The 23,390-nt window shown below is 42.0% G+C and overlaps 2 protein-coding genes across 10 annotated transcripts in view; one reads left to right on the top strand and one right to left on the bottom strand.

The window, feature by feature from the left end:
- LRRN3 (leucine rich repeat neuronal 3) overlaps window positions 1-20,230 on the bottom strand; it is a 55,228-nt gene extending 34,998 nt beyond the window's left edge. The window contains exon 1 of the mRNA XM_084810756.1: window positions 19,880-20,230. The gene's annotated coding sequence lies outside the window, so the exon portion shown is untranslated. The remainder of the gene's footprint in view (window positions 1-19,879) is intronic.
- IMMP2L (inner mitochondrial membrane peptidase subunit 2) overlaps window positions 1-23,390 on the top strand; it is a 756,637-nt gene that overhangs the window by 325,038 nt on the left and 408,209 nt on the right. The window lies entirely within an intron of this gene.

The following is a 23,390-nucleotide window of genomic DNA, read 5'->3' as shown; positions in this document are numbered from 1 at the left end:
TGCCACTTTCGAAGGATATAAATACAAACCTTGATGATAAGAATAACTTCTCTTCTGTCAGCTCAGTATCATTAACATTGTGGCAAAATATCTCTCAGCATACTGTATCCTCAGGTAACATTCAGAAACATAACAGACTACATAGCAGTGTATTTTCTCCTTATATTGCTTTGAAACCTAGACACAAGCTCAGTAACATGCTGTAGTTGCTAAGGAAACAGGTTAAGTGAAAAAGAGTAAAACACATGTGAATTGTCTGCAAGTTGCTGCTGATGGGTGAGAGCAAGATATGTGTCCTTTGGTTTACTCAGTTATTAATTTTGGTGTTCTTTTAAGATTGAACAGTGAGACATCCTCAGATTCTCCCACAAGGCTTTTGGGTAGACAGTAACGCCTTGAAAGTGTCCACATTATTATAATATGTTTTGGGCAGAAATTGGCCAGGATTAAAGGCGTTTATTTCTGGCATTTTCATGCATGCACTTCATAGTCTGGTGACAATTAATTAACTGTTAGGTACATTGTGTGCTGAGCTTAAGGACTGGTATGTGAAGGAGGATCTTGCCTTAAATCAGGAGGCTGGGATATGTATACTTAAAATAAAAGACGATGTTCCATCTGCCTGTCCATCAGTACTATAGTGCCAATACCATGAAATCTAGACACCTGAAATGTGGCATGCATACTAAGGGGACCCTAGGGGTGTGCACCTCAGGGTTATTTTGTTTTAAAAACACAATTAATTTTAATTAAGTGTGTCCATGTGGTTGAAGCCTGCAGTATCGACTTCAGCCACTAGGGGCATATTTCTCTAACCAGCTCATAGCTTTGCAGCCAATACCGTTTGAAGCCAGGCGAGATTAGTAGGCTGAGGGACAGAGTTATACGCCTATCTTCCTGCTGTGGGCAGCCCCCCTCAGTGGAATGGAGTGGACGGAGCCCTCACTCACGGGACTATAGGGTTCACCATGTCGGGCTGGGCCTAGGGGTGCCAGCGGGCATGACTTCATTCAGATGGGGCAGGCACAAGGTGTCCAGCTCTGGCAGCTGTGTATGTTTATTAAAAAAAAAAAAAACTTTGATGTATCAAGATAAAGGTTATTCCAACTAGTGTGAGGCTGGGTCTTCTCACCTGGGAAGTTCTTGTATGTGCTTGAAGGATCTTTTTGGACTGCAGCTCTTACTTCTCTGTCACTCAGGGAGGACACATTATAAGATTGAACACCACAAAACTGAATAGCCAAATATGGGCTCATTAATAGAGACTGGACCCAGACTAAGTTCATGCTTTTGTGATATCAAAATCAATGTGACAAGTTAGTGATGAGTAACTTAAAGCCCCATTGATTTTAGTGGGACTCAACCATAACTAATGTAGTCTGGATCTAACCCTGTAAGCTTCTGAATTTCACAACCCAGTACATGTGAAGAAGCCATGTTGACTCGCTATCAATGCAAGCAAGTCAGTATTTAACCAGCTAGGTACATTTGGGGAGTATGCTTCAGTATTGCTTACACATAACCAAGATATTATACTTATTGTACAACATAGTGTGTGTGTGTGTGTGTGTGTGTGTGTGTATTTTAGAGGTCTGTCTTGTCTTCTCAATTCATTCAAGTATCAGTGTATAGTCGGGACTAATTTCCTGCCTTTCTGCACATCTAGTAGAGGGAAATCTTACATTGGGGTTCCACAATCTTCACTTGGGATGTGTAATATTGATGCTAGAAACCCTATGCCACAACATTAGGGATGTATGAGAATGTCATTTTTGCTCACAAAACATGCAAGCAGCCCTGAATGTGATCGTGAACACAAGGTCACGTCTGCCAAAGAAATGTGCAAATTGCCGGATATGTGTTCATGTTTGATTTGCACAACATTCCCAGTTTGAGTTTGTGCAAATTTCCTAATTTGTGCAAAATTTCCCTTTGCAGACTGAAAGCCTTCCTTTGGTCTATGGAGGAAACTTGTGCAAATTAGAAAATTTGCCCAAATTTGCCCAAATGTCGCTTTTGCTGGCTGCTCAGTTTGTGCAATTTTCCCATTTGTGTAGAACAAACAATGATCACAAACACAGACAGTAATCAGGCACGAAATGAGCGGTAAGACGTCGTTCGGAGAATTCTAGCGATCTCGAGCAGCACTTGTTCGCCCATCCTTACACAACATACTTTGTTTTCCTTGGTACTGCTCCTATTTTGGGCATAAATATGGAATGGGGCATGTGGGAATTCCACCATCTGGCTATGACCTAAAGCATCTTCTGTTCACTTTATGTTGTAAAACCATGGTATTGATTAATGAAAGAGATTGGGCCCGTGTGTGTGTAAAATAAAAGGGTGAGTGTGGGGGGGTTTGCAGCTTAAAGCAGGATGAGTGAAAAGTCTCTGGAACCGTGCTAAAATGTTTAGTTGGATAAAGGTTGCTGGATCACAGGCACATAATAGTTGTTATTCTCTCCAGTATCTCTATAGGTGTTTTCATGGCAGACTATAGTGGGGTGGTTTGCCATTGCCTTCCCCAGTCATGACTACCTTTTCCCCAGCAGGCTGGGTACTCATTTTACTGACCTCGGAAGGATGGAAGGCTGAGTCAACCTGAGCTAGCTACCTGGGACCCAGCTTCCGCTGGGATCAAACTCAGGTCGTGGAGAGAGTTTTGGTTGCAATACTGCCGCCTACCACTCTGTGCCACATGAGGCTCTAAATACTTCCATACAAATAAAATCCCGTTATAAACTCAAGTGAGAATATCTGGGGATGAATGATAAGACAGGAAGTTTACACTAGAGAGACTTCCTTGTGCTGATTCATAGCTTTACTGATAAATCCAACTGATACAATGTAATCAAAGCTGGACAACCAATCTAATAATTAGTTTAGCCACCACTGTGATTCGAGATTTGTTAGAGGGGAAATAGTAGTGTATGGATTGAGATATGGTGTTCCTTGCACAGAAATACATAGCCCAGATAAAAGTTGTGATAGTAGTGTTCCTAATGGTAGAGCTGTCAAAACTCCAGTCTGTTAGGATACAGAAGGAATGTGAGGACTGAGGTTTGGTATTTCTTCTATCCACCCCACCACAACAGCACTCACCTTAAGAGTTCAGAGCCCCATAAGCTATGAGATGGTAAGTGTAGGACTGCAATGTAGTAACTCTGTAGGTCACTGTCAGAAATAAAATAATAGCTCTTCTACTTCAGTCAGGTCTGGCAACAGTAGTTGGAATGGTTGTGCATCTGCTGAAGCTCATGTACCAACAAGGGACCCACCATCAACTTGTTCCCTGTCTGGAGTCCTTTATCCTTGCATCTATTTTATTTAGTATATCTCTCCTGTGAAAGCACAGGTGTTAATGTAGCATCCCTGGCCATGAGAGGGAAGAGATGCAATGCATGGGTCATCCCTTCCATCACTGTGCCAGCCCAGCTGAGTTCCATAGCCAGTAGCAGCCACTGTCTTGCACAGTCCACATTCTTGGGTCCCCCCCCAAAGTACTTGCTGCTGATAGCTTGCTTGCTCACTGACCCTCCCAGGGGTGTGAAATTGTAGTGGGTGATGACAGTGAAGAGGAGGAGCTGCCACAATCAGAAGTTTGGGGATCCAGATGGCAGCTGAGCAAAAGGAACACAGGGCAGGTTAGCTCCCCCCCCCTTCCCGGGGAGGAGGGGAACCTAATGATTTCAGATCCTAAAAATCTGGCTTGTGCCTGGCTTGCTAGTGCAGCAGCCTGGGATATGCTTCATACATCACTGTTTGGTCTTGTATCCTGAGCTTTCTACATCATACATTAGCTGTAACCATTTCCTTTCTCTCCTAGACATGTAGGAGGAGATAATGTATTTGATCTTGTGCAGATCCCCCTTCCCTATAACTCAGTTACCACAGCCAATGCAGTCTGATCTATATGGATGTTGAGGGTGTTGCTTCTAGGCAGGCATGAATCTCGGAACACCTTTTGCAAATGAAACTGTATTTCCCACTCCATGGTTTCACTGGAATTAAACTCTACCTACTTTATGCCATTTTCCCTTTAGCAACTTCATGCAGGTCTGCATTTGTATGTATGTATGTATGTATGCATGCATGCATGCATGCATGTATATGAAAAACAGAGCACAATTCTTTCACAAGACAGTTCTTTCTAGCCAGGCTGCTTTCATCCTCTAAAATGTTGTTGTTGTAGTAGTAATAGTAGTAGTTGCAACTAGGTGACTCTCCACATTGTCAGTAACCCCAACTGAGAAACTTACTTGGCGAGTTTTTCTAGCAGATCCACCCATCCTAAAACTCGTAGCCTTTGGACACATTAGTGTACAAAGCAGTTATCAACGTATTGACTGTTTTAGGGAAATTTGCACAGCTGTAGCAAATAGAGAATCAAAGACCAGCATAGGGATGAACTATCAGTGTGAATGTGTTTGTAGTATGCAGTCTTCCTGTTTTAATGTCACAATATCATCCTGTTGTGTGGCATAAATGGGAGTGCACATTTCCCCCTGCTACACTCTTGAGGCAGTGCAGCAAACATTAGAGATTCTCCAGTAATTTCCATGATCATATTACAGGCAACATAGAAATAGGTTAACACTGTTGTCTTATTACTCCCGTTCTTCCTGCCATCTGGCTTCTTTGCACCCTCCATTTGGAGCAGTCCTTAATCGGAGTGTTGTGAGGAATTTAGGGGTACTCACAAAAATAAACACCCTTGAAATCTTCATGACTAGGATTGAGTCATAGGAACATAGGAAGCAGCCTTATACTGACTCAGACCTTGGTCTGTCTAGCACAGTCAGGGCCTTGAGCACCTTGCTGTTCCATAGGTAATGTTTGTGGGACTCTCAGGTGATCAAGGGAGGGAGGGAGTGGTGGTGGCAGCATGTGCTTCAGGTAAGTGTTTTACGAACCTTCTCTTAGAAAGTGCACAATGGATCAAGAGCTTTTGGGGTTGAATGGCGGGATGCTTATGCATCTGTATTCACACACGCACACACACATATTGTAAGCCAGCCTATTGAGAGTTTCTAGAGTTTATGGATTGGAGGGAACTTTGAGATTCCTGTTTTATCCTATAAACAAGAGCTACTGCTCTTGTGTCAGGAGGCAAGCCTGCAATAGGACCTGAGCTCTGATCCTGTGAGAAGTTGGCCTATGTACCACAAGAAAATTCTTGTGAAAGGAAGGCACAACAAAATAACTAGCCCTAACAATAAACCTTTTAAACAGCGTTAGCTTAAATTATACCACTTGGTATGGCCTTCCAGGCTGGGCTTGCCTTTTGGACTGAGCAACAAAGGTATTTTGCTGCTGCTGTTTCTGTTTCATACCACAGTCCTACCTTGCCTTCACATTTCCTTAACTCATGTCTGCCTTGTCGTGCTCTCAGGATCTTGGCCCACAGACTTGGCAGATGCTGGATATCACAACTTTTTATGTTTTTTGGCAGAGAAGTTAAAGCTACTATCTTATACACACTTCACTAGAAGTAAGTCCCATTGTGCCCCAAAGGACTTATTTCTGAGTTGTGTCTAGTACAGGATTGTAGCCTTAATGTGTTTGTGTTTGCTTTGGTTTCTTTGTTCTGGTGTACACCCTCGGAAACCTTCAGCAAACTATCATGACTACTAATTATGTGAATAATAAGGGTAACTTATATTTCAGAAAATCATTGCTGCGGCTGAAATATATTGATATATATTTGATATATTTGGCAACTGAATGCACATGCACAAAATATGAGTTGGTCCTTCAGTCAATTTTAAAGCAGTTGATTATAAAAATGAAGGCCACTAAGATGTGAAACAACATTAATGTTTGCATTTAAAGTACTTTGAGCCACACTATAATAAAATATCCAATATAAAAATAAAGGGAAAATGCAATTCTGTTCCTAAGCCATTGCATGAAAGCTCTATCAACACAGATTGTGCATTCCTGGTTTCCTGTGTACTTATTATGAAATATGGCTTTAATTCCTCATGGTTTTTCCCCATGGCTAGCAGGTTATTAAATATTAAGGAAGCTGGCTCTCCTTCACTGTGAGGGTAATACTGTTTTTCTCACAGTAGGATATTCCATTTTCTGACTTTTTGCACAGTTGTGTTGTCACAACAGTGGGTAAATACTTAGTACAGCCGCATTTAATCAACATCCAATTATCCAGGCATTGATTAACTGAAGACTGGGTGACTGTACAAATCCTTTAGAGGGTTACGTCTTGGAATTCTCTTTCCTAGAACTTGGAGATGGGGACTCTTTAGCCTGAAATCCTGCTTTGTTTGGTTTTTTATGAGAGGTTTGATCATAGGACCCTATGAAGATTGAGCAGATCTGAGTTGAATTCTTCTCCTGAAGTAACGGTATATATGTGGTTTCAGGTCCAGGCTTAACTTGAGCCAGGGCTCAGTTTCAGAACATTGTTTCAGTCCCAAGGCTTAGCCCAAGGATCTGAAAGATGGGATCTTTATATCCTTGCACAGATGCCTCCAAATAAAGACTGATGATCTCCTAACTCTTGCTAGTGTCTTCACAAAGGACTTGTAGAAGCAGAAATACCAAAGGGAAGAGAACCAACCCTTTCCTGGTATTCATACGGCTGAGGTATTCGAAGGAGGGAGAGGCTGTAGAAGTGGCCAGGCAACTGCTTTGCCTGCAAAAGGCCCTAAGTTCAGTTCCCGGCATCTTCAGGTAAGGCAAGGAAAGAATCCTGCTTGAAACCCTGGAGAGCCACCACACACTCCACAAAAGCTCTTTTAACATTCCTGCTCCTGGGAGAGAGTACTAGCAAAGAGCACTGAACACTGGAACAGATCTGTGATATACTATGTCATTATCTCTCCCCCAAAGCACTGTGATTGGAGACTCCTGGTAAAATAATTCACTGTGATTAGAAGCTGGAAGTCTCAGTCACATAGCTACATCCACCTTCTCTCCCTTTCTCTTCTCCCAACCCTGGTGTTTTTGTTATGTAGAAAGGAGAAAGGTATCAGTTTTTGCATACACACTGCCTGTCTCTGAATCACTAACAAAACTTTGGGAGGGTTCAGATTCAGTTCAGTCAGCTTTGGATAACCCCTGCTTTAATTTGAACATCTCCTAAATTTTTCCAAATCAGCCTGATTTGTTACTGGATCTGGGATTCATCCAAATTCTCTGGACACCTCTCCTCAAAATCCAGTTTTGTATCTTTATGGTGGAAGCATAACTATGGATTGAGTTGCAAAGTGCATTCATATGCTGATCTAAATGTACTCTTTGTGAATAAGGACCCATTTGTGGCATCCTATGGATCCATGCTGTCTTCATGAAAGTGCCACAAATCTGTTCACAGAAGAAACCTCTGTATGTGATACTGTGATACTTCGAGCCATGGCAGAGTTGCATAATGATAATGACTTTACAGTAGCACCAGGATAGATAGGATAAGAACAGCTTCCTTGAAAAGCAGAATCATTCTGTCATGAAGTAGGATTGCCCTGTGTTGCTTATTTTAAAGGATCCTCTCTCATAATTGCAGGTGCAAATAATGCAACCCCATAAAACATAACTGGTGTTAGAATAAGAGAGAGAGAGAGAGAGAGAGAGAGAGAGAGAGAGAAGGCTGATGAAATTGCAGTGTGTGTGTATGTAGGGGGCACTCTTGTTCCACCTCTTTTGTTATCCCATAAGTCTCTTGGTTCGTATGCCCCAAGCATGATGGAAATGGACCAATTGGCTATTGGATAGATAGATACTGGTGAACCATAGCTCCCTTCTGCTTTGATGCAGGAAGCTGAAATTGGGTCAGGCCAAAGTGATGAACTGTCTGGAAGGAAACATGAAGTAAAGCCCAATGGGGTAACTGGCATTAGGAAGGCCCTATTGCATGTAAAAGAATAAATGGGAGGGGTGCTATTGGCAATTTGAAGGTGTTGTCTTTGAAAATGATGTTGGATGACTTTGATTGCTACTGAGCTTTGAATTGTAACTGTTTCATTTGCTTGCTTATTTTCAGTATAAAAATTCCCTGATAATTAGCTTTTTCACAGAACTGTGCTAGAATGTTGCTAATGGGGAAAGAGAAACAAACACAATTAATGAAAGCAAGAATAGTTGTTGTTTTTTAAAGCATGATTTCCGTTAAGGATTCCAAGACATTGTTAGTTCAGCTTAGCACTGTCACAATAGAAAGCAATCTCACTCGTGGTTTGACCCACATGGTGACAGAGACCATTTAAGTATTGCCATAGTGCCGCTTTTCTGTGTACAGCCCTTGTGTGGCTGGGGCTATGCTTAAATTAAATGTCCCGAAGGTGGCAGTATTTGCATGCCCACCCTGTGGGACAGACACATGCAGTTAGTTGTTCCTCACGCACATGGTTGGGTCATTTAGATATGACCCTGATTATTTGGGATCCGGCCATGGAAAAGGATGATATTATTAAAGGGCCCCTGCGTGAGGGCCATTTGTGCAATTGCAGCTGTGGCTAATGAGAATGAACTGTGGCCATAATGTAGTGGCCAGTCGGAATTTTATTATGGCTCTTTGTAACAGGGGTGGACAGGCTTTCTCTGTTGAGGGCCACATTCCTTCGTGGGTAATCTGTTGAGGGGGGCCATGTCGGCAGTGGTTGGGGCCAAAGCCAACTGTGGTTGGGGCCAGGGCCAAAAGTGGATAGCTCACCCCTTTTCTCTTCCTGCCATCCCTTTTCTCTCTCTCCCTCTTCCTTCCCATGCAGCAAGCTACCAGGGAAGGGAGAGATCACTCTTGCCAGAAGTCTGAACTGATTGCATGCTTAGGACTTTTGAAACTAGTCTGCGGGCTGCATACACAGGTTCAAATTATGTTTGGCATTAGCACATGACAGGAATTGTTGTTGTTGTTGTAAATGTGGCTCTTAGATTAATGCCTGCATGTGAATGAGCAGATGAGGGGGGAAATGTGAGCCTCCGTTGCAAATGACAAAAGGCAAGTACTTTTGAAAATGTACCTCTTAAAAAATGTTAGGTTGGAAAACTTAGCAATTGCTATGACATATTTGCCTGAGGACAGTTTTACATGATATTCCAAAAAGTTGTAGGTACTTAGGACTGGATCTTGATTTTGCCCCTAATTAGCTTTGTTATGGAGAAGAGACAAATGTTTAAGAAGATCAAGACAGCTTTAGAAGATTTCAGAAATTGTTCTAGTTTTTGGAGGACAGGAACACAAACTTTAGATCTTCAGTTATATCAAGTTTATCTTCTCCTGCTCCTGGAAGATGTCTACTACAATTTCTTTGCTACATTGCAACTGGTTGAAGAAGAATACTTTTTTGCCCTGATCTGCTGCAGTGCTCAACTTAGACACACTTTCCTGGCATTGCACAGAGTGGCACTTGCTGGTAAACATGCATTGTTCTATGTTAACTTTCATACAACTGCCATAGCAGAACTCTCTCTCTCTCTTTCTCCCTCTCTCCCTCTCTCCCCCTCCACACACACATACACATTACCAGCCCATCTGTTTTGTAATCAATATGATGAGGGTTGCTCTGTGTACTTCCATACCTTAATGATCCTTTAAGGTGGACTTGAGACTAGACTATCAGGAGCACACTAGACGTGATGGAGAGGGGGAAGATGAGAATAATGGTTGCATGCTTCTTAATGGCCTGGGTCTCTGGAGAAAATGCTAACAGGAACATTGTTGAGGTTGTTATGATTGGGTTGAGGATGGGGAGGAAAGTTTTCAGTCAAGAAATGGCCAAATGAACCCATGGTTTATTGTATTTTTAAACATTTGTTAAAGATAGGTTGAAATTCTTCTGCAGTGTGTCCTCCCTCCCTCCATCTCCTTAGAGAAAGGAACTGACTGAGGAAAGATATTTTCTATCGGGCCATTAGGTTGTGGGTGGATGACATTCACTAATGTGTTGCAAATTAGGTGTGTTGCCTGTCAGCTGTCAGGGTGGACACTGAGCCCATAGAATCTCAGAGTAGTTCTGATTCTGAGGAAGAGCAGTCGCTCCTGGGAGAGGAGCGCGCTCCTCTTTCCCAGGGCCAACAGCTGACGGAGATTCCTCCCACCAGCATTCCTAGTTTAGTTAGCAGTCCAGGGAGTGACCAGGCACAGATAGCAGACTTGGTGGATGCGCGACGCAGACGCAGAGAGCGGCACCAGATGGAGGGCGCGGAAAGGAGGCGTAGTGCCAGGTTGGCGTGCAAACAACAGCTGCGCCCAGAGGATCCAAGGGAAAAGGGGAGGGACTCTCCCTAGTCCTTAAGTTCAGGGGTCTGCCAGTAATTCCCTTTCAAACGGGGACCAACTGTTCCAACGTAGGGCATAGGTACTGTGCTGCTCAGATCTAGTTGCAATCAGTATAGTTGTTAAGTTGTAAAAGAAGAATAAAGCTTTGAAAGGAATTCCTTTGTCTGTGTCTGTACTTGGCTACTGGATTAGACTGAGAGAGACCTCCAAGGAGCCCTTGACATCAGCACTAGATTAGAGCTGTCTAGTTAAGAAGAATATCTCTTTGAGATTTGACTTGTCTGACATCTGCTATTGGCCACATGAGTCTCTAATATATACCCAAATAATCCAGGTTAAATACTGATGTCTGACGAATGTGTGGCTTCTGACAGGATGAGCTGCATGGAAATGTATATTTGGGATGAAATGTTTTAAAATTTCTTTGGCCTGGAATTTCACCCAGACCCCATGAAGGTGGCATACTCACATAAGGCTTATACCATGACAATTTTCACCTGTTAAGTGCTAAAGGAAGTATGCTTAAAATCCTCTTTGTAGAAGGATTCCATGCTCAGCTTGTATACCATTAACAGTGCAATCCTATGCTTGTTTACTCAGAAGTAAGCCCCATTGTGTTAAATGACACCAATAGAGCAATCCTATACATGTCTACTTAGAAGTAAGTCCCATTGAGTTCAGTGGATCTTATTCTCAGGTATAGGATTTTATAGGGTATAGGATTTGACAGCCTTAGTCCCACATACGCACAAACAGACTTTCCTGTGTTCTCTGCACAGAATAGAGTGAAACTTAATTCTGAATAAACAGAATGTGTTCTATAGCTACAGTCCTGTGCTCCCTTACTTGGGAATAAGTTGAATTTAGTGGGACTTACTTTTTAGTAAACGCAATGCTGGCTGCAGGTTTTGGAAGGCCCAATGGACCCCTCCCGTCAGTGAGTGTATCTTCTCACCACCATTGTCATCAGCTGCTATTGCTTCTCTTTCTCATCATTGCTCCTGCTTGCTTAACAGGCAGAGAGGCAGTGAGCATGTAGTAGTATCTACTGCTCTTCCTTTGCACCACCACTGGAGGCAGGTAAACAAGCAGGCTGCAGTTGTGAGAAGGAAGAACAACTCCAAGGGCTCTTGTCAGTGGGCCCCTGTTGGGTGCCCAACTGTGCCTGCTCTTGCCACCGACCCTGAGTAAACATAGGGCTGGGATGTCTGTGTAGCATCTGTTATATATTCCCTTATCATTTGTTTACTACAAAAGTGTATACATGATTTTTTTTTCCCCAGTGAGCTTGTCCTATGCAAATCACTGAAGTCCATGACAGAAATTGACATTTTAGGAAAGCAAGGATATTAATAAATCTATGAGTTTGAGACCAAAATGGTGTGTTCTATATGTAGCCAACGCCCATCTCTCCTTTCCCATGTTGCTATAAAGAACTTGTGATTTGTAGGATATATCATATCTATTCATGCTTTGATTGGGGGTGGAAGCAATTCTTCGGTCTATTCTTATTTAGGAAAACATTTTAACTTGTTGTTTTGCACTTTCTTCCACTTTTTCTAGGTGGTGGTGCAGAGCCTCTTCTAGCACTAGTCTCCTGCTGCCTGCCTATATGGGGAGCACTTGGGAATTATTTCAGTTTACCTCTTTCTTTCTTTTTTTTGGACACTTCCTACACTGTTGTGGCTTTCAGTTCTAAGTGGAGTAGTGAAGCAATTCCCAATGGATAGTTTTGGTTGTTGTTCATATGTATGTTGCATGCTGTGAGTCTCTAATTTATTCAGCAAGCCATTAAAAAAATTGCCAGGGCCCTAGATACCGCACTGTGCAAACAGTCATTTTTTTCCTAATGCAGGTAGCCGGATACCCAGGGAATTTGCTCCACAGCTGAACCTAAAACGGATAATTCAACCTTTTTCCCTTGCAAAATGTTTTGTAGATTATAATGTATTTTCTTGCACAGCAGTTATTCACATGACAAGAACCCTCCCAGAAAAGACTCCTGGGACAACGCAAGTAAGTAGTAGGCATTTTGAAAGGTTTTCTCCCCCTTTAGCATTTTGTTCAACTATTGCACTGTTTAAATAGAGATTTTTAAGCAGCAAGGGATACTGGAAAGTGGTTTCTTTTTAGCTTGTGATTGCAGCATCTGCAGATATGTTATTCAAAGCTGTTACCCAGCTTGATATAACTACTAGGGAGGGTTTCTTTTCCCCTGGAGGTAAGTCTGTAGAAGTCAGTAGACCTTTGCCAGAACAGAATTTAGCTGATACCTTTTCTGTGAATAACAACTGTTGCTAACAATGTAAGATAAACAGAACTTAGGCCTTCCACTTTAACGGTAGTGTTCATGGATTACAGTTTTTCTTTGCACAAACAATACCTATAATATCCTATTTGGCAAGCAGCTTCTACGCCAGGAAGTCCTTGGACCAGTTCAGGTGCTCTGTGGTCCCATGAATCACCTGTGGGAACATGTAGGGCCACCTGTGAGCTTGCAACATGGCAGAGCTTGTGTGGAAGGCACTGACTGTATGAATAGGTGCCTCCATGTGAGGCCTGTATATGTGATTACTATGATTTGCACAGTAATACTGGCCCTCTCTCAAGCTGCTGTGATCACACATATTGTGGCAGCAGTTGTTCAGGCCCCATGTTGATGTGCCATTTCCTAAACTGCCACCTCCAAGCTATTTGTGCCAGGTCACAAGCCTCTTGGAGGCATCACTGCAATTACGTCTTAGCTCTTGTTCACAATGATGGTTGTACATTATCATCCTGTGGTTGCTCCTCCATGTGGTAGCTCTTTCCAAAAGTTAAATATTTCAAGGCAGTCACTCATGTCATTTACATGTTAATGACTTGATCTAGCTCAACTTATTCCAGCATACTATGAGACAATATACTCCTCTTATACCAGATGCATTGGAATTAAATCAGTTTATGTTGCTTGATGGAGGTGGGTGGCATAATTGGTTCCCTTAGTTGTTGCCTTATTAAGGTACTTATGGCAGTTTTTATCCAACAAAACATCATCTGCCTTTAGTTAACACACACACACACACACACACACACACACACACTATTAGGCGGCTTGTATAACAACAGTAAAGGTTTTGATGAATGGCCATGAAAATGATATAGGAGTAGTTTATCTGGGTAAGTTCTCACATTAACTGTCTACCCATGAGGTGAATTAGGAATGTGAGAAATATCTAGGTTAAACTGAAGTTCTTATTTGACCCTAACTGAAGCAGAGGCCCTTTAATATTCCACCGCCAAGATGTAGATTGGTGCAGCATTCTCAAGTTTTGTCATAATAAGTCTTCTTAAGTGAAGAAAGCAACTTTCATAGCCTTCCCGTATCTCTCCATAAGTAGCAGTGCACTCTAAGAGAATGGCACACAGCCTCCTGTTTTACAAGACTAGCATTCTGCATACCGCCTCTTGTCCCAATCAAGGTGGACATTGACAGATGAATCAGGCAGGAGCTCAAGGTGCTCCTTATGGAAGCCCACCTTTCATTTTGAGAATGATGAGCTTAAGACTCATATTCGGTGGGTTGCCGTATAAACCAGTCACACAACTGCTTGTTTTCTGTTTGTTGGTTTGAAGTAGTCATTTCACTGTCAAGGCAAAAGTCTTTATGGGCAAACTTCAGTAAGTTAAGGATGACAGATAGCCCAAAGTTTAGGCTGTGGAATGTATTAAGATTTGGAGTAAAATACATAGTTTTCTCTCTCTCTTTTTTTGCAGCCGAATACATTTTATTTATGCATGTATTATTTTTACAGATGGGGAAGAACCCCCATTCTGGTAAAAGCAATCTGACTTGATGGGGAGAGCAATCCTGTGGTCCCTAGACAGAGTCTAGGATAGTTTGGATTCCTGGATCTGAGGTCAGAGACAGCGCTTCAACCTTGGACCCAGGAGTCCGAGCTCTCTGCCCCCCCTCCCACCTTCTCACAGCTGGTGTGCAGAGAACCACACCAGCTGCCTCTCTGAGGTTGCAAAGGCCTTTCCAGCCTCCTTCCCTCTCCCTCCTCGATGCCTCAGCTCGATGGGTGAAAAAACCTGTCTAGCTAAATTGCAGAGGCGGAGGTGAGGTGGAGGCGAGGATCACGTCCACTACGCCTCCCACTCTGCATTGGATACTCATACTCATAAGCCTCCCAGTTCAGAGGCTGACAAGTATCAAGGGCGGATCTGGTAGATCGTTCCCTAAGTAATTAAGTTTTGACCTGGGATTCTCCCCACTCCCCAACAGTAATGACAGCTGGTGGGGTTGCATTAGATAAAATAGTTTGTTCCAGCTTTTCCTCTGGGCCATGGAGGAATACTTTCCCATACTCTGTATAACCTGGCTGAAAATTAGCAGTAGGGCTGGGCAATGATGTTACAGCTACTGTGAAGTGCATTACTCCATCATGTTAGAGTTTGGGACCCAACCAATGAGGATGTGTGTGGTGTGCATGCGTATGAGTGGTTAGGAGAATGGATAAGCCGCAAGGAGCTAATTCATGTAAGTGTGTGATCAAGGCCATCATCCAGGGCCACTACCAGTAAAGGGGCCACTCTGCCAATTCCACTCAGGCAAGCTACGGAGGGAGGGGGCTCCACTGAGAGCATCTTGCCCAAGTGCCCTTCAGAACATGGAATCAAAAATGACCTATTTAACCCACGATGAGCTGCAGCACCTGCGGGTGCCATTTTGCATATTCACCCCCTCGACATTGGTCTGTTGTAGGGTTATGCGAGGCTTGTTTATTCATCGCTCAGCTCAGGGTTGTCATGTCGTGTGAACCCGGCCACCTTAGGTTGTTTAACCGTTGCATAACTCATGGTGGCCAAGTTTGTGCAACACAACAACCCCCAATCGGGAGTCAAATATGCAAAATGGTGGCTGGCACATCTGCAGCTTCATTGAGGGTTAAACAATCCATGGTGGACTGTCTTGTCATGTGAACTGGCTCAACATGTATGGTTGAGAACAGATAAACATCTCTGTGTGTGTGTGGAGAGAGAGGCTGTAAATGTGAATATGTGCAAGTAACTGAGGCCTGCTTCTCACTGAGATGGTAACCCAATGACTGGTCAGACCATTTAAACTGAATGTGAGGGCTCACATAATTGAGTGCTCTCCCATAGAAAGCTGGCATGTCAAGGAGAAGGCTATGCTAGAACCTTTTGCCTGGACATCTCCTTTTTCATGTGGAGGGATTTTAAAAACTATTATTTTCAAAATAATATTTTTAAATATATATATTTAAAAAATGACCATTTAATCAGGTGAGCGCTCAACTGCAATCTAATGTGGTACAGCCCAGACACAGGTTTACCACCTTAGTATGAGGTAGGAGTATGGATTATAGTGTACATATTTGTAGTGAAGCAATACAATCTGAAGTATAGCGGGTGGCAGGAAAAGAGAGGATCTTTTTGTTGGTGGCCCCAGCTGTAAAACTCTCTCCCTAGAGAGGGCTGTTGTTGACTATGGTCACATCTTTTCAGTGCCACAGAAAAACCTTTTAGTTCACCCCTGGTCTTTAACCATTTTTGAGATGTCTAAATTTAATTTTAAATTGATACTGATTATTATTTTAGTCTCCAACAACATTTTGATTTGCCTACTTTTACCCTTATGGGATTATTGTAGCTGTTTTTTATGTATTTGTAATGTTTGTGTTGATTTGTAATTGTTTTATTTTATTTTATTTTTATTGTATTATTTGATTTATGTTTAATTGTTGTTGACTAAATTGCTATATATCACTCAGGGGACTAATTGACAGCCAATACATCTCCATAAATACTAGAACATCCAGGTCATAAGGTTTTGAGTAAGCTGCTGCTTAAATTCAGATGGTGCATGCAACCTTATTTGCCTTACTTTGGAGCTGGCAGACTGGGTACTGAGCATGTGCCGACCCAGACAGGCCTGGAAACTTTCTCAATGGATGAGGAAACCACCCTAAATGGCTCCAATATGGCATTGGCAGGATTTTAAGTTATCAGTAGTGAATTCCGGAAACTTCACTGCACTGTGCTAGTGGTTGTACTACACCATGACTGAGATGATGTTTGTTTGCTCCAAAAGGGTGAAGGAATGCCTAATGTGACCTGAAGAGGATGGACAAAATTAGCATCCTTCTGTTTTACAAATATATCAGCTGCAGAGAGTTAATAGCATGGGTTTCTCGTTTACAAAATCTTACGAAAAGCAGTACTATCTCTTGTCATTACATATGTTTAAAATGATATTTTAAATGGCATAAGCCAGCACGGTCTCTTCTCATTGCAAGTGAATTTTACCCCCAATTTACTAAAACTTTTAATGGATTGCTATAATTTCCCCTCAGGTGTGATAACTAGTTTCTATATTACCAGCAGAGTAAAATTAGTTGTGGTTTCCATTACTGATTAAGTTATGGTGGTACAAAAATATTAGTAAAATATTCTAACTTCTATTTAATTCTCTGTGTGTGTGTGTGTGTGTGTGCACATATGCATGTAGAGAATTTCATGACTGCTTTAGGTTGTGCCATTTTTTAATTGTCACATTTTAGAAGTTTGTATTGCAGTCTTCTTATCATACATTACGAAAGCGTACCCTTAAACAAGGGATCCACAATTACTGTCAAGACTTGCATTATGACTACCTGAAAATGTATTTCTTATGATGCCAGAAACCACACATTCATTCATAATCACTTTTTAGTGAGTATCACCAACCTGCGTTATCTTATTCTCTTACGTTACTTAGCCCTGAAATTAGCCATTTAATGAGCTTGTATGTGCAAACTATGACAACAAGTTGCAGGAGCCTTTCTAGAAGTGACAGTAGATATTTAATATTACATATTAGTGGGGAGCCAGTTTGGAGAAAGCAGGTGCAACAGTAATTGATCCCAGTTATTAAAGTCCAATGTTTGAATTACATCCACATTTCTTATGAAAATAAGAGGTCTGGTGGGACTGAAGACCCAGTAGCACTTCCTCTTTTGCTCTCCCTCTCTCCCAGTATTTTCTGCTACTGTGCTCACTGGTGTATCCAGCTTCATGAAGCAGTTCTACAAATAGATTTGCTCTCTTAACTACAAGCTCCATCATATGTTTACTCTTTTCAGTAGAGTATTCTGGCTTGGTGATCAGCCCTCTAGTGTTTTCGTTAGCTTCTTATAAGAAGGTATACCTAGTGTGTTTGAATAGGCTGCATTAAAAACAAACAAACTGGAACCTCCCCAAAGCATAACCACATGTACCTGGTTATTCCAAATACTGTAGAATCTACTATCCCTGAAAAATAGCCTTGCAGGCAAGTAGTCATCCTTTTTATGATCACATTATCCCAGCAGACGTTACAGCATGTTCTTCAAAAGACAGGATCACCTGTAACATTTGGTTACGACTACCTTGCTTGTTCTTTGGATATGCATAGGTGTGACTGCTTGCTCTTTTTACGGGAGTGATTTGCACAAAACCTGCCATTTGAGAAGCTCTGTGGCATACCTTCACAGTATTTGCCCAGTCTGAACTGAAATGTAGCACAATGTAGAACGATGTAGCTTAGGCTTAAAGTTAACCAAAGGTAGTTTGGAATGTTATTGATTACATAAAAATGAATCACTACAGTCCTGAGTATGTATTGGGATGTGCATACGACACCGCTTTGAACCTGCTTTCATGCAAGCAGTGCTTTGAATACATCACAAAAAATGCGGTATGATTTATTTCATTACTGCAGTGTAACATATTTGCATGTGTTGAAAGCAGAAGGATGCAGCTCTGCCTGAAAAGATAGATTTAATGCAACAATTGTTTGCTGCTGCATAATAAATCAAGTTGGGGGGGTTAAAGAAAAGAAAGAAAGGATTTTATGCAGCTTCTGAAGAATAACAAACAAGCTTGCCAATAACACGAGCTAATGCTTCACTACCTTTCCTCATGCCATCTGAAAAGGAAACGTTGCCTTAAACTCATTCATTATCTGAGGGAAAATCAAATGTGATGGCTTATTGTTGGAGTTGCTTTATTGCCATAATTTAGAAAGGTCAACTGAATTAATTCACCTCGCCGAACATGTTGCTAAGGTCCCTCACTTCCTGACATATTTTTAAGAAAGTGATAGATATGAGTAAGATGACTTGTCTTTTGTGTGGGGTTTCCCCTATCTTTCTTTCTTGTATTATGCACTGCAGAACCAAGATTAACTTTCAGGTTGGAGTTGCCCAGGAAAACAACTGCTTTGGCACTTTGGAGGTTGGGGGGTGGAGGGGGCAGGTTTCCTCTGGCGTTTCATGAGAGAAGGAAAGGAGAGGAAGAATCTATTTGAGGAGGTGTTTGACTCCTCAGTTGCTTTCTCACAAACGGCATAAGGTCTATATGGAAACATTTTAAAAAACCACCTTTTTCAGAATATTCAACTGCTGTCATTTATTTTCCTTCGCCCTGCTTGAGGCATCTCTTAATATAGCTGATATTAAGGGGAGACTTTTTTTATTCATGTCTGCTGTTGTACTTTAATGATTGTATTTTAATGCTAAGGGTTGTAAGAAGGTTTTGCTTACATTCGGCACATCATGTTTCTCTGTCTCTCCCCTCTCTCCCCCCCCCCCCGAAAGCTAGCCCGATAAGCTTCTGCTTGTTACCTCCTTTATAGGTTCCCTACCTCCTTATTTTCCAGTGCACAATTTTGTTGATTCCAAATGCCAGTACTGGTCAAAACTAGTACAAAGAATCCCCCACCCCCACGCCCCACCACTTTCTTTGAAGCAAACAGTACTGAGCCTCTCTCTCTCTCTCTCTCTCTCTCTCTCTCTGCGTGTGTGTGTATGTGTGTGTGTGTGAGAGAGAGAGAGAGAGAGCGAGAGAGCAGCAGTGGGTATGCACGAAGGGATCTGAACCTATGGTTTTCTCCGAGGGAGAATGCACTTAGAGGCATCTTGCTGTGATCCTTTTAATTACCATAGAAGACTTAAAGTCTTCTGGTGAATGCTGTCCTTTTACCTTGCATGTGTCAGTTCCAGCTGCATTAGTAATCAGACATTCATTCTGGCCTTTCTGACTGTCGGGGGGGGGGAGGGGTGTGTGTGTGTGTGTGTGTGTGTGTATGTGTGTGAGGGAGAAGGAGGGGGGAGTCATTTGCCACAATCCTCAAAATGTAGCCTGGCAGAAATTCAATAACTGTTTGTGATATTCTCATTCAGCCTTCGTGCTTGGTGGCTTTTAGGTCCCACCGTGATATACAGTGGCATTTGCTGTAATCCAGCTATCGGAAGGTTGGGGGGGGGGAGGGGGGAGTAAAAAGCCTGTCCAATATTGCATGTAATCGGTTTCCCCACACAAAGTGTGCTGTTTCTTTTTGCACCGAAGGCACTGAGAACCAGACTATTCAAACGCTTTGCTGGTCTTTCAGTTTAGTGAAGCACCCATCTGAGAGTCCTCAGATTAATGAGGATTTGGTGGAGGTGGTGGGTGGATCAGAACAGACAGGGGTTCCTTTGTATTTCTCTCCAAATAAAATATGGAGAAAGGGAGCCGGGGAGGGGGGGGGAGAAGCCATCAGAATTTAAACTAAAAAAGGAGAGGAAATGCATAAATAGTGAAAAGCACAAAAGGACAACTGACAACAGGCGAGACACTTACCCTATAAGAGTAGTTTCAGTCCTGGAACCCTCCTGCATATTTGGATTCCATACTTCAGGTAACGGCATACTGATGCTCATGCCAGGGAGCTGAGTCGATGCATGCACAGATACTGTAAGTTATGGTTGTCTCTGTATATCCTGTAATATGAGAGAAGCTCTGTGCAGCAGGCTGGGATCCGTTACTTTTTCCAGAGCTCTGTCGCTGGCTGACAGAAGCTCACAATCCAGTGGAGGAGGGGGTGCGAGAGAGGGAGAGGGAGAGAGATGTCTGCTAGCTTTTCTTCTTCTTTCTCTGTGTTTCCATGGTGGTTAGTGGTACATCGTTCCCCCGATCAGTTGTCACACTGACATGGTGCTGCCTGCACAGCGGTCATTAATAACTGAACACCCTCCACTCCCCAGAGAGGAGCCAATAGCTTTAGAGTGCCAAGATGTAGCACTCACAGCACTCCAGCCTGGTTGGTTGAGACAACCTGTCTGTTAGATGACATTGCTTCGTAGGGTACAAATAAACGGAGCGACCCTTTCTGTGCTTCTTTGCATTCTTTCTGATACGTGGAGGGGAAGGGGCATGGTTTCCCTCCTCTGTGCGAAGCTCTGAACTACATTTAATGTGTCGGAAGTGCAAGGCTTGGGACAGTGTTCAAAGACAGTGATCAAAACTAGGTAAATTCCTACTCAGGTTATATCACATCACTAGTAAAAAGCCTTTTATTTTTAAACAAAGCGGTGATATATTTATTAATCTTACACTGTACTGGAGCTTTTCTGTGTTCTTCTCTTTTAGCTATTAGGTTTTGCAGCATACATTGATTGTCAGAAAAATATTTCTGAATTTAAAACATGGAGTCCCCGAACAAAGAAAACATCAGTAGACTAAGTAAGCAAATGGACACAGAGAAAATTAGAGCTTTCCTTCTCCTCATATTCGTACAGCCGAGTGGGCAGTTTTTTGTGGATTTGGATTGAAGTAAAGCGATTGACTGTTTTTTCTTTCAGACTTCTCTTGATTTCTAGACAAACTAACATGGCCTGATACATAACATTATGGGCGAACATGAAAATACCCTTACCACAAAGTAAAGATCTGCATCCTAAAACAGATCTATTTACTACAAAATATTGTTTACACATGTTCTATAAAAGGAGCTTTCTACAAAGAGCGACGAGAATAAAAGCATAGAACGATTTCGTAATCAACAGGTCAAATCTGGAAAAGATTGGACTTACTGTACACATTTACTGATAGAACCCTGCTTTCAAGACACCACCCTCTAGTGGAATAAAAATTAATTCTTATTTTCTTCAACATGTGTTTGACAGTCATATGTAATAATAGCATTAGGAGTTTTCAAAGGTAGCAAGCAATGACTTTAACAAAATGAGATTCATAGTGAAATGTTGCTGGAAGCTACTTTTGGTTTTGCATGCAGCAGGTATGCATTTAAAATTATTATCCCTATCCTAAAAAGTAGCTGCTTGAAGAAACAATAAGATGGCATTTTATTTTTTATATTTTTCTTAACATCATTTTTGAATAGTACATTAAAGAAGTAGGCTAATCATTAGCATTACCATGCTAATTTATTAGTATTAAATATAGACAATCAAGCCTTGTTTTCTGACTTATGTCATGCACTTTTCTTAAAAGATAAGAGCCCTGTTTAACAGCACAATTCTAAGCATGTTTACTTGGAAGTAAGTCTCACTGTGTTCAATGGGGCTTATTCCCGGGAGGTATAGGAATACAATCTAACAGACCTCACTGTGGCCAGGGCAGGAGATACAGGGTGGCTCCCCCCCTCATTTGGGGGGGGCGGTGTGCTCCCAGTGTGGTCACTGGAAGGGAATTCACTGTATTAGCTCCAGTAGGACCCATGGTTTAGGTGTGCCTGGGGAATGAGGAGGCTTAGGATCCTGCGGATCCTTTCTGGCTCCAACATACCCATTTTGGTCTTCACAGCCAGTAGGACATCTGTGTCCATGGAGCTTTCTGTAAGCATACTGGGGGAGGCTCTTTGGTGATATAAGTGTTGTCCCACTGGTGAGCCTTGCTCTCTGCCAGAGGAGCAGCATTTATGTGACTTCCAGTGGCCCCTTAGCTGGCCTTTGGACAGCTTTAGGATTGCTCCCTAAGAGTTGTTAAAAGACGTACATGTACTTAAGTTATTTAGAATTCACTCTGATTCAGTGTTTCCTTGCCAGCGTTGCCTCCCTTGTGCATACTGAAATCTCTGCACTTACATGGCTGTATTCCTATGCACTTGAATGAAGTCTCTAGCTTTGAACTCTGAAGGGAGCTGCTCCTTCACTGAAATGGAGTAGTTCATATGTACCTCACAGTTGGTGGTGGGCTCTGCCTCAAAGCATTTCTGTTGCATACAGGAAGCATTTTGTAGATCACACAAACTTTACATCTGTACATACCAGTTTCCTAACTTAGATCTAGTATGTGACGTTCAGAAGAAGAAGAAGAAATTGACAAAGTAATTGGATACATGAAATTCAAATTATACACTTATTAAGGAACTACATAAGTAGTTCGTTTGGTTGATTGCTCTGGACTGTATAATTGGAGGGGTGAATGGTCAAACAAATTAAAATATACTTGCATGAGAGGAATAAGGTTTTAGAATCTTATATTTCAAAGCATTTCTTTATTTACAGGTATATGTGGCAACATTTTAAACCGATATTTATATAATACGCTTTATTCATAGCAGATAAATATTTTAATTTTCATTTGGATTGTTTTCAAGGATGCCTTAAAGATGTTCCAGAATGCTTGCAAGGCAAAATCATCTTTATAACTGAGACAATTATGATTATTAAGGTTCATTAGAGGGGTTTCTTTCCTGCTGATTTCACCATGATGATTTATAGTGTTAAAATTGCAGGGCATTCTGTTAAACTAGGTTTATTTACAAATTTGTAGATTTGAACTTAGATTTAGATTTCATGTAGTTGAACCCTTGGAGGTTTGGGGGTGATGGGTTATCAATATGCAGATGACACCAATCTCTATTTCTCCTTTTCATCAAATGCATGTGACATGGTTGATATGCTAAATCAGTGACATTGAAGTTGGGGGAAAGACCAAGGGGGTGTCTCCATGGATGATTTGCTGCGAGCTGGCTCCATTTGGAGTTCATTCGGGACACATGATGTCCTGGTCATCCTGCAGCCACCCTGGAGTTATTCATGGAAAAAACAGATTTCTTGAGACTACTTTAAGCCTGATTCTTTTCCTTAAGTCGGGTTCTCCACACTATAGTTGTTGTGTGCCCCAACCCCCACATTTTCCTTAGGTATGCTAGCCCTGTCCAGGGGTGTGTCTTTCACTGTGACCCTGGTCAAGGGGTGTTTCCCATCCCTGTGCTTCCCAGAAAAAACCTATTTGTGTCTACTCAGAAGTAACTTCCCATTGTGGTCAATGAGCTCCCTAAAAGCGCACTCCCGAAGTTACTGAAATTCCCATCAATTGAAATAGTGCATTTAGGAGCCTTAAA

This window comes from Heloderma suspectum, chromosome 7, assembly GCF_057233095.1.
Source record: "Heloderma suspectum isolate Gila_16-S chromosome 7, 16-S_ref, whole genome shotgun sequence".
Lineage (NCBI taxonomy): Eukaryota > Metazoa > Chordata > Lepidosauria > Squamata > Helodermatidae > Heloderma > Heloderma suspectum.
The sequence above is the reverse complement of the archived record's forward strand: the minus strand, read 5'-3'. Positions and strand labels throughout refer to the sequence as shown.